General features: G+C 35.1%; 1 non-coding gene across 1 annotated transcript; it reads right to left on the bottom strand.

Moving 5' to 3' along the window:
• Positions 1-5,586: 5,586 nt before the first annotated feature.
• Positions 5,587-5,688, bottom strand: LOC124960798 (U6 spliceosomal RNA). The gene has a single exon (XR_007104126.1). It is a non-coding gene; the product is annotated as a U6 spliceosomal RNA (small nuclear RNA).
• Positions 5,689-11,383: the final 5,695 nt, after the last annotated feature.

The raw sequence follows: 11,383 nt of genomic DNA on the forward strand, positions 1-11,383 counted from the left end.
CAATAGAATTTTCCCTGGATAACACTTTGAGGCTTTAAGATTTGTCCAACACAAGCACATGAATCTAAACACAACAAATCTGTAAGCAAAACAGTATGTTTTCCCTGAAAACAAAGACGCGGAGGATTTCATAGAGTGAAAGAACAAGAGGCAGAGTCCAGATGTCCCCTCCTCGTGACACATTCTGCAGCTGACAGGTGGACTCCCCACTCAGGCTGCAGCCTGTGAACTCCAGTTCTGCATCAGGCCATGTCCAGGCCCTCACAGAGTGGCTTGTCTGAAAGAATGGCGGTGTCCTTTCTTCTTTCTTCTGAATGTTATTCAATTGCGAATAGATGGCCTGAAATGCAAAAGTTTTAGTTCCACTTGAAGTATCAACAAACTGCGTTCAGAAGCATGAGCAGATGGTGGAAACATTGCAATGTGAAAATTTTGTAAGAAAAGAAGAAAAATACAGAAACATGAAAATACAGTGAATAGTTGCTATGCACTGGGTACTTTGCTGAGCACTTTGTACTCTCATTTAGTGCTTGTTCCAATCTGGTAGCCTGGCCACTACAACCACCTTGGTTTTACTCATGAGGAAGTCTAGCTGTGGTGAACTTAAATACATTGCCCAAGGATAAGTGGAGATATGGAAATTAATTCCAAGTTCCAGGTTTTTGACTATCACCTATGCTTATCATATCCCATTTACTTCTTCATTCAACCGTTTACTGGAGTGTCACTCATGCTAGATCAGAAAATAAGAAGCCATAATAGATATTGTTTGTATCCACATGGGCTTATGGTACAGAGCGGTAAACATAAATAAAATAATCATATAAATCAGCACACAAGCCAAGGGAAGTGTTTGAAGAAATATCTTTATCTATCTATCTATCTATCTATCTATCTATCTATCCCTAGCTATCTATCATCTATCTGTCTATCCCTATCTATCATTTATCTATCTATCTTGGCTTAGTCTTGAAAGGTCAAGAAAGACATCTCTAGGAAAGAAATATTTACATTGAAATCTGAAGTTTGAGTAGGTATTAACCAAGGAATTTGTGGAGAGTAAGTGGAAGAGAAAGTCCTAGGTAGCATACAAAAGACTGTGGCAAAAAGAAAGAAGTCCTAGGCAAAGAAGATAAAGCTCAGTGTGTGGTATGTGACCTGAAAGGTATTAGGAGTGATACATCCTATCTTAGTACTTCAATAAAGAAGCTATAGGAAAGGCCACATTGCTATATTTTGATCTTTTGTTCATCTGAATTTTTGGACCTGTTATTCTTGTGTGAAAAATATCTCAAGTACAGAGGATAAAGAATAATGTAATGAACGTTCATGCAACCTGTACCAAATTAAAGGAAGCACTTTATAAGTAGACAATGCTTTTGAATAATGTGGCTTCAGTTATATTTGAAGTCCTTTGTATGACACTGAAAAGTTTTAAACCAGGACACATGTGAACAGATTTTCATTTTGAAAAGATTGTAGAGAAGTTGCAGGGTAGACAATGAACAGAAGGAAAATTGTGTGTATGTGGTGTCCAATTGGCTAACTTCTGGGGCTGTCCAGGTGGGCAGCGTAATGGACTATGTTTGCGAGTTGAGAGAAGAGATGGGCAGAAGAGACAGATAGGGGATGTGTGAGGATGAACTGGCATGACTGTTAATGATGGGTTGATTAAGGGGAGTAAAAGGGTGGAATGGGATAATGATCTCCTGAAATAATCTATCATGAAATGAAATGAAGCAGTATGTCTAGAAGGGAAATTATCCTTAAAGATTAAAAAAAATGAGAAAAACCACATTAAAATTGCTCCCACATTGTTGGGTACAATACAGTTAGAGTATGTATATTTTCAGTTTTCCTTGGTAACATTATAATGTAATCCAAAATGGTTGTGGCACTTCACAGTTCAGTGTAAACTGACAAGTTAAATTTCAAATGAGTTAGTTATTAAAACTTAAACTTATATTTTAGGTTGATGTATATAAGTGTCTACCCACCATATCCTTTTCCTCAAAAAAGATTAAAACTGTGGTACACTTACTTCCTTCTCTCCAAATCCACTCTGTCCCTCTGTATTATTTCTATCATATTGAGATTGCTCAGAATTTCTTTCTAGACTCATATTTTTACAGCATATCTCAATAATTATTTGGGCTAATTATATAATTTACTTGTTCTTTTTCTTTTTTTTTTTAACTTCATTTGTATGTGTGTGTGTGTGTGTGTGTGTGTGTGTGTGTGTGTGTTAGGTCTTCCTTTAACCTGAATTCCTTTTTTTTTTTTTTTTTTCTGGAAGTATATACTGAAGTAGTTCTTTCAGAGAAACTCTAAGAACAGTAAACTTTTTGACAACTTGAATGTTTGAAAATGCATTGTTTTGTACCTCCAGGTAACACTAGTTTACATTCAAATTCAACTTTCTTTAGAACTTTGAGCATACTTTCTTATAACATATTAATTTTTTTTTCGTTTTATTTTGTTTTTGGTGGTAGTACTGGGGATTGAATCATTGAATCCAGGGGCATTCTACTGCTGAACTACAACCCAAGTCCTTTTTTTTTTTCCATTGAGAACGGGTCTCATTAAGTTTCCCAGGCTGGTTTTGAATTTGTAATCCTGCTACCTCAGCCACACTCCTCCCAATACCCTCTTCTTCTTAACAAATGTTGTGGGATTATCTTTTTTCTTCCTAGAGTCAAATTGCATTCTCTCTCAAGAAACATTTTTTTTTGTTCTTGGTGCTCTAAAATTTAGCCTGGGATCTTGATTTGGGCCTCTATCATATTCACCATGCTTATTACTTACTGAGACTTTTAAATTTGAAAATTTTGTGTTTTTTCAATTGTGCGAAATTTTCTTTTTATTTCTTTAATTGAGACATAATATTTGTTCATCTTTATGGGGTACAGTAAGATAATTTGACACCTTTATGCAATATCTAGCAATCAAATAGGGTAATATGTACTTCTATCTCCTCAAACATTGATAATTTCTAAGTGTTGGAAACTTTACTTCTAGTTGTTTTGCTATGTCTCATGGGTTGTTGTAAACATTTACCCTCCTGAACTGTAGAATTAATTTCTCCTGTGTTTTGATGCCCTTTGTTTACCTTTTTTCTGGCCCTCACACTCCCAGTCTCTAGTGACCACTATTGTACTCCATTCTTCTGCAAGATGTACTTGTTAGTTTGTACAAATGAGCAAGAACATGTGGTGTTTGTCTTCCTGTGTGTAGCTTTTTTCACTTCACATAATGACCCACAGTTATGTAAAAATTTCTTCAAGTTATCTTTGACTATTTCTTCTCCTGCACTCTTTGTTCCTTTTGAAATTCCTTTTTAGTAGGTGTTGAATTTCTGTATCTATCTTTCATGCACCAGTTTTTTTCTTATGTTTTCCAAATCTTTTCTCTCTGTGCTATTTTAAGGGGGCATAACTCAGTTTAGTCTCCTAGTTTGTCAATCCCTTTTTCAATTATTTTCAATCCCTTTCTCTTATTCAGTCCATTCTCTTATCTAGTAATTTTTCAATATTTTTTCTATAACTAGGGCTTAAAGTATTTTTTGCTTAATGGAAACCTCATCTCAATAATGTGTGATTGCATGAACTTAAATAATTTAAGATCTTTTGTGTGGTGATCTGTTTCACTAAGTACTGTCTCTTCTGCTTATAAAATCAGGCTTCTCTCTCTCAAGGCACAAGTTTCCTTCAAATGCTTCATGGTTCGTGATTGTCATCCTACTTTCTGATTGAGAATCCCATTTTATTATCTATGGATATAGTTTCTGATGAGCTTCCCTTCATTGTTTGGAGAAGCAGAGCAAGCCATGTGGAGTGTGTGATTAGTTTTTTCCATTTTTTTTTTTTTTTTGGTTATGCAATACACCCATCTTGGTTTTTCCAAACTGACCTGGGAGACTATTTTGAGTCTCTGTTCCTAGTATCCACACTCACTGTTTTAGTCTCAGAGGAAATGAGATTGAGTCCTGATTAGCAGGAGCAGAAGAAAGAAATTGGCCAACCATGGGTAATTCCCATTTGACCATTTGGATAATTACCTTTACCTCTTGCCCCTTTGCTGCTTGTATTCCTGATTCTGAACTTAGAGTTCCCTTCTGCCACTTTTAGCACATCTGCTTACGGTTTTATGTTGGAGGTTTCCCCATTTCTTCTTCATCAGCTTAATTTCATCATATTGGCAAAAGTGTTGTTTTTTCATTTTAGCATTTTCATTCTCTTCCTCTGCCCTCAACTCCTGCCATGGTAGCGCAATGCAGGTTACACTGACTGGGTTGTCTTGGACACAACTTCCAACTAGCCTGCCATCTATGGGTTACAGACGTGCTGAGATGGCTAGAATTTTCAGGTCTGTTCCCTCCAGGTACAAGTAAAAATTTTCTTTTATATCACTATACTGTGCATACGTTATTATTTTCCAAGTATTCCATGATGTGTAAAGACTGGGAAGTGCTGCTCTAGAACAGTGTAGAAAATAATCCCCTGCATTAAGATCTTTCAGATTGTTACAAAACCATCAGAGCATCATATTGAACACAGCAATTATTTTTATCTATAGTTATGTATTTTTTCAATCATTCTAATTTTGTTCTTTCCTCTCTCTTCTACATGTTTACATGTTTTCTTTTCCTTTTTAAAATTCTTTTCTCCTGGAAAATCTTGTCCAGGATATGCCAATTATTGATCACCTCAAAGAGATTTTTTTTCCTTTAAAATCAAGTGCATTTATTTTCTGTAATTCACTTAATTCATGACATTCTTTTTTTTTTTTTTTTAAATCTTTAGTTGTTGATGAACCTCATTATTTACTTCTTTCTATGTGGTGCTGAGAATCGAACACAGTGCCTCACACATGTTAGGCAAGTGCTTTACCACGGAGCTACAGTTCCAGCCCCCGTGATGTTCTTTTTATTAATATATTTCTACCCCTTTATACTTCATCATTAGCAATAATTTTGTACCTCTTTGATTAAATGTTTCATTTTATAAATCATTCTAACTTAAGAATAATGTTTGCTTGCCAAGCTTGGTTTGATCCCCAGCACTGAAAACAAAACAAAACAAAAAAACAAAGAACAACCAAACAAACAATAACAAAAAAAGTTGGACCTGTAAATTTTCTTTAGTTTACTCCACTGGACAAATAGTGACATACAACACCTTCATTTGATGATAGTGACTCATTTCTAATCATGCCATGAAAGGGAAGGTATGTTAAAAAACTCAAAACATTGATAAGGTATTTATTTCTAATATATTTCCAAGTGCTTAGAACCTTTTTTTCTATTTTTTATTACCAATTTTAGTTTTAATTTATCTTGGTAAAAAAACCGTCTCTGTATGACTTCTACTTCTTTTGTTGTCATGTTGAGTTATTTCTTTTAGATCAAGTAACTTCTTTCATTTGCAAGTGTGAACAGTGAGGTGGGGACTTTTCCTCTCTTTGCCTGGACTTCTCCCAGGGTCTGTTCTCAATATGCACCACAATGGGGGCAAATCACCTTCTTTTTTGGGATTTAGTTTGAGGATCACCTGGTGGGCGTTCCACCTGCAACTGACTAATCTCTCCCAAAACAAAGAACACTTTCCGAATTATCATGTCATCCTTCTGCAAGGGCCATGTTAGTCTCAACATCCTTCCAATTTTAGTATATGTGCCGCTGAAGCAGCATGGATTCTTATCATTTGAAATTTACTGAGATCTTCTTGGGAGTCAAATATATAATAGATTTATGTGTGTCATAAGCATTGGGAAAGCATGTACTCCCCCAGAAATCCAAAGTTAAGCACATGCCCATATACATGCATTCACACAGTTATCCAAGTTTCTGTTTCATCAAAAAGTCCATGGGTCTTAGGGTGCTTTTAATTTGCATTTCTCTAATTACTAGAGATAATGAGCACTTTTTCATATATTTGCTGATCACCTGAATATCTTCTTCTGTGAAGTGTCTGTCCAGTTCCTTAGCCCATTTATTGATTGGGTTCCTTGTAATTTTGGTGTAGTTTTTAAAGTTCTTTATAAATTATTTAATTTAATTCCAATTAGAATGGCTATTATCAAGACCACAAGCAATAATAAGTGGTTGGTGTGGATGTGGGGAAAAAGGCACACTCATACATTGCTCGTGGAGTTGCAAATTGGTGCAGCCACTCTGGAAAGTTGTATGGAGATTCCTCTGAAAGCTTAGAATGGACCCACCATTTGACCCAGCTATCCCACTCCTCAGTTCATACCCAAAGGACAAAATCAGCATACTACAGTGACGCAGCCACATCGATATTCATAGCTGCTTAATTCACAATAGCTAGATTGTGAAACCAACCTAGATGCCCTTCAATTAAACGGATAAAGAAACTGGTATATATACACAATGGAATATTACTCAGCCATAAAGAAGAATAAAATTATGGCATTTGTTGATAAATGGATGGAGTTGGAGAATAGGATGCTCAGAGCAATAAACCAAGCCCCAAAAACCAAAGGTAGACTGTTTTCTCTCATAAGAGGATGATGATACATAACAAGGGGGAAGTGGTGGTGGTCAAGAGAAGAATGGAGGAACTTTGGATTGTGTAGAGAGAAATGGAGCTGGAGGGGGTGGAAGAAGGATAGATAGTGGACTGAGACAGACATTATTACCCTACGTATATATATGATTACAAGAAGGGTATGAATCTACATTGTGTACAGCCATAGAAATGCAAAGTTGTATCCCATTTGTGTACAATGAATCAAAATGCAGTCTGTAAAAATGATAATTAAAAAAAAAGTCCATGGATCAATTTCTCAAGTTCATCTGCCTGCTGCCACCTGCTGGCTGCTGGCCTAACAGTACCTCAGAGGCCTCCATCCCACTGTTGACCTCTAGCTGCTCCTCTGAGCCTCATCTCAGGTTGTTGCTATTATGGAGAGGCCTGGCTGTTGCTGGATCCTGGAGCATTTAGGCAGTTCAAAACAGAAATGTGGGCATGTGGGGAGATTCGAGAATTGTTAGACACAAGAATTGCTAAAAAGCCATTTGACAGGCCATAAGACTTCAGGAGGGAGAGTCAAGAATAAAACATGATTCATGACAATAATATGGAAACAGCCAGCTTATGGAAAAGCTATTCCCAATAGTTTTTTTTTTTTTTTAACAGTTGGTTTTTCTTGGGCTTCACAAGAATCATCAGTAAATAAAGATAACTTTGTTTCTTTTCAATATTGTGGTCTCTTAGGTCTGATAGCCAAAACTTCATACTTTTCTACTTCAGAAGAGTCCAGCTGAGATCTGGGTGATAACGACAAGCCTCCTCTGACTCCCAGTGCTGTCGGCGTGTTGGGACTAGGGAGACGTACAAGGATAGTTCACTGTCATCCGGAGATAATGGGGACTCAGAGATCCACTTTCTCTAAAAAAGATATAAATGGGGAGATATGTTACCTCTGACAAGGGACGTTCTGCCCAGGCATATTTCCTCACCACGTCAACTCAGAGGCTGCAGTCCCTGTACCTTGTCGATTTTTGACAGTCTTGTGTTCCTCCACTCTCTTAGTCAGGGACTTCGGGAATAGAAAGTATGCTTATGGGATTTTGGAAAGAATTTAATGAAGAGGCTATTTACCAAGACATGGGCAGGGTTGAAGGAACCCACAAGAGAGGCTGAGACACTCTGAAACTAGAAACAACATTAACTAAAAATATAACCCTAGCACTCCTGGGTCTGAAATGGTAAAAAGGAATGAGTAGGACCATGACCACCGGGCTGTGAGAACTCTCTCTATATTAATGGCAATTACCTGTTTATTTTTCAAAACTTTCATTTTATTTTTGATTTGACTAATTTTTAGCATGTAGAACATTTTAAAAGCTTTTTAAAAAAATCTGAATTACTTGACTTTTATTATTTTCCCTTCAATAATGTAATGTAAGAGAACCTTTTCTTACCTGTAAAGATTTAAAAATTTTGTGAGTAATCTGATGCCTTGTGGCTTTCCTAATAAAACATTTATTATACTATTCATTGAAATATCTATATATTTATATAGTTGTGAGCACACTGGGTTTTATATATATATATGTATATATATACATACTTATGTGCTTACACACATCTAATTTAAAAGGTACATATAGTGTACTTATATATTTATGTTCTATGTAAGCTATAGATGCATATATTAAATTGGATGTTTATTATTAATTATTTTTTGGTTTGTGAGCACTTCTATACAGTATGAATATTAAGTTGAATTGTAAAGATGTTTTTGTCAACTTTATTGCTACTGTGACCAAAAAGATCAGACAAGAACAATTAGTAGAGGAAAAGTTTATTTTGGGACTCAGTTTCAGAAGTCTCAGTTCATAGATGGCTGGCTCCATTCCTCCAGGTCTAAGATGAGTCAGAACATCATGGCGGAAATGTGTGGTGGAGGAGAGCAGCTGGGAACATGGCGCCAGGAAGCCGAGAGAGACTAAGCTCAGCTTACAAAATATATACCTCAAGGACCCACCTCCTCCATCCACACCTACCTGCATAGTCACCACTCAGTTAATGCCTGTCAGGGGATTGATTCACTGATCAGGTTAAAATTCTCTTAACTCAATCTTTTCACCTCTAAACTTTCTTGCATTTTTTGGCACATGAGCTTTTGGGGGACACATAATATCTAAACTCTGACACTAGATTTCAAATATTTTCCACAATTTGTTGTTTTATAGTTTCTTTCTAAAAGCTCCTATAACGTATTTCAAAATGTGTGGTCAAAAATGTTATCACTTTCCTTTAGAAATCTTAGTCTTGGCATCGTCTTAAGAAAAATCTTTCCAACATAAAATTTATCAAACAACAGATTTTAATTTTTTCCACAGACACATTTACATTTATTTAGCCATGTTGTAAGCTAGAGAAAAATTTTCCCCAAATACATAGTCTGCTGCTTCTTTTGGATAACATCTTTTAATCTGCAATGACTTGAAATATTTTCTTCATCTTACATTAAATTCCTGACTATAGATCATTTGTTGGTGGGTCTGTTCTATTTCATTGATCTATTTTCTATATCAAGGATATTACTACCTAATTAGATAATGTAGGTTAATTGCATATTTTGTTGTAAAGCATATACAACATTATTATTCAAAATTAAATCTCCAGTCTTCTACATCTCTTCTGGTAAATTTCAAAAGACCAAAGACTATGTCATGGGTATTTTGCTTAATTGAGATATAATTTACATACCACAAAATCTTCCACTTTAATGCATACAATTCAGTGACTTTTGGTATATTCATGAAGTTGTTAACCATCATCCTTAATAAATTCCAGAATGTTTTCATTACCATAAAAGAAACCCATACCCATTATCAGTCACTCCCCTTTCCTCAGTTACAGAAAATTAATCTACTTTGCTTCTATGGATTTGTTTATTTTGGACCTCTCATATAAATGGAATCATACAAAATATTGCTTCTTTTTACACTAATGTTTTCAAGGTTCATTCACATTGGGGCATGATAAATCATGCCACTTTATGCCTTAATAATAGTCCACTGTAGGACATACTAAATTTTGTTTATACATTAATCAGTTGATGAGCATTTGAATTGTTTTCATTTTATAGTTTTGGCTCTTTTATTTAGGTCTTGGATTTATATTGAATTAATGTTTGTATATGGTTCAAAGTAGAGAGGTCCATGATCATTCTTGTGCATATAGCTATCTAGTTATCTTGATATTATTTATTGAAATGTCATTGGAATTTTAATGAAAAAATATTTTCATGTCTAAGAAAAATATGTGAGAGTTATATTTGTAATACTGAGTTTTCTCATTATAGTACATGGTATGTGTGTCTTTTCCATTTATTCAAATCCTTATGTTTCTCTGTAAAGTTGTATGGTTTCTTTGCTTGCATATTTTCACATACGTTTTGCATATTTTTTGTGATAATTTATTTGTTATTGTGAGTGGGATCATTATGAATCACATTGTATTAAAAATTCATGTTATTAATCAAAGTTAAAACTGTACTTCTAAAAGAATAATTTATTTTAAAAGTTAAAAAAATCAATGAACTTAGTCTCCTCTCTCCTAAATTTTCTCCTTCCTCAGCAGGGACCTATTTTTTTTTTTTTTTTTTTTTTTTGGTGGTGCTTGGGATTAAATCATGGCCTTGTGCATGCTAGGCAAGAGCTTGATCACTCACCAAACTATAATCCAAACCTCCAACTAACCATTTTTAATTATTTTAGTTGGAAAGTTTGGTAATTATCATCATACCTTTAAAAATGGAACTTCCATTTCATATTTATTGATTTTTCTGTTTTAAGTACTGTCGTTCATTTCCTATTAGGAAATGAGTATTTACCTCTCTTCCCTGTGTCTCTGTACTATGCATAGTATCATTTTCTGTTACTTCATGCTCCTAATATTGCTGCTTTTAATATAGATTAGATCAACATTTAGTCCTTAACTATTAATTAACTGCTTATATAGTGCAGAACTGAAAGGTATGGTGAAATATGATTATTTTCTCACTTGAGTCAAGTTAACTGAAGAGCTTTCTCTTTTTTCTATAGTTAACTGTAGAAAACTATACTTCTTTTCAGTCTCCAAATTCTTCTCTGGCTGTCTAAAAATTCTCAGAAGACTTTATTTCACATCAGGTGTTCTATGGATTTTATTATTTTGGAGCGGCTCCTCTGGGGGGGGGTTTCAGATGTGCTCCCATGCTTGTTTGTTGGTGCCTTTTCTTGGAAATGTCTCTCCTTTATATTAGATTTCAGGTTTCTTGTATCTTATATCTTTATTGCTTTACTCCTTCATTTTGATGAAAGGCATTTTTCAAGTGGCTTCCTGAGAAAGAATATATGGAAGGTAAAAATTTCCAGGTATTGGCTGTTTAAATCTTTGTACTCTATCTTGGCCCTTAGCTAGTTATGAAATTTTAAATTGGAAACCACTTAAAAATGTTTTTTGTGATAATTGGGGTGAAACCCAGGGCTACTGTTCCACTGAGCTACTCCCCCAGCCCTTTGTACTTTTTATTTTGAGACAGGGTCTCACTGAATTGCCCAGGCTGGTCTTGAGCTTGTGATTCTCCTGTCTCAGTCTCCTTAGTTGCTGGGAGTATAGGCATGTGCCACCACAACTGACTGGAAATTATTATTATTATTATTATTATTATTTATCTTTTATTTATTCTAATTAGTTGTGCATGATAGATCATATATAAATGGAGTGTAATCTCACATTTTTCTGATTGTACATATTGTAGGATCACTTCTGTCATCTAGTCATATATGTACATGAGGTAATAATGTCTCACTCTGTTATCCTTCCTACCTCATACCTCTTCACTTCCCTTCACTCCACTCTAC

The sequence above is a fragment of the Sciurus carolinensis genome, chromosome 11 (genome assembly GCF_902686445.1).
Source record: "Sciurus carolinensis chromosome 11, mSciCar1.2, whole genome shotgun sequence".
NCBI lineage: Eukaryota > Metazoa > Chordata > Mammalia > Rodentia > Sciuridae > Sciurus > Sciurus carolinensis.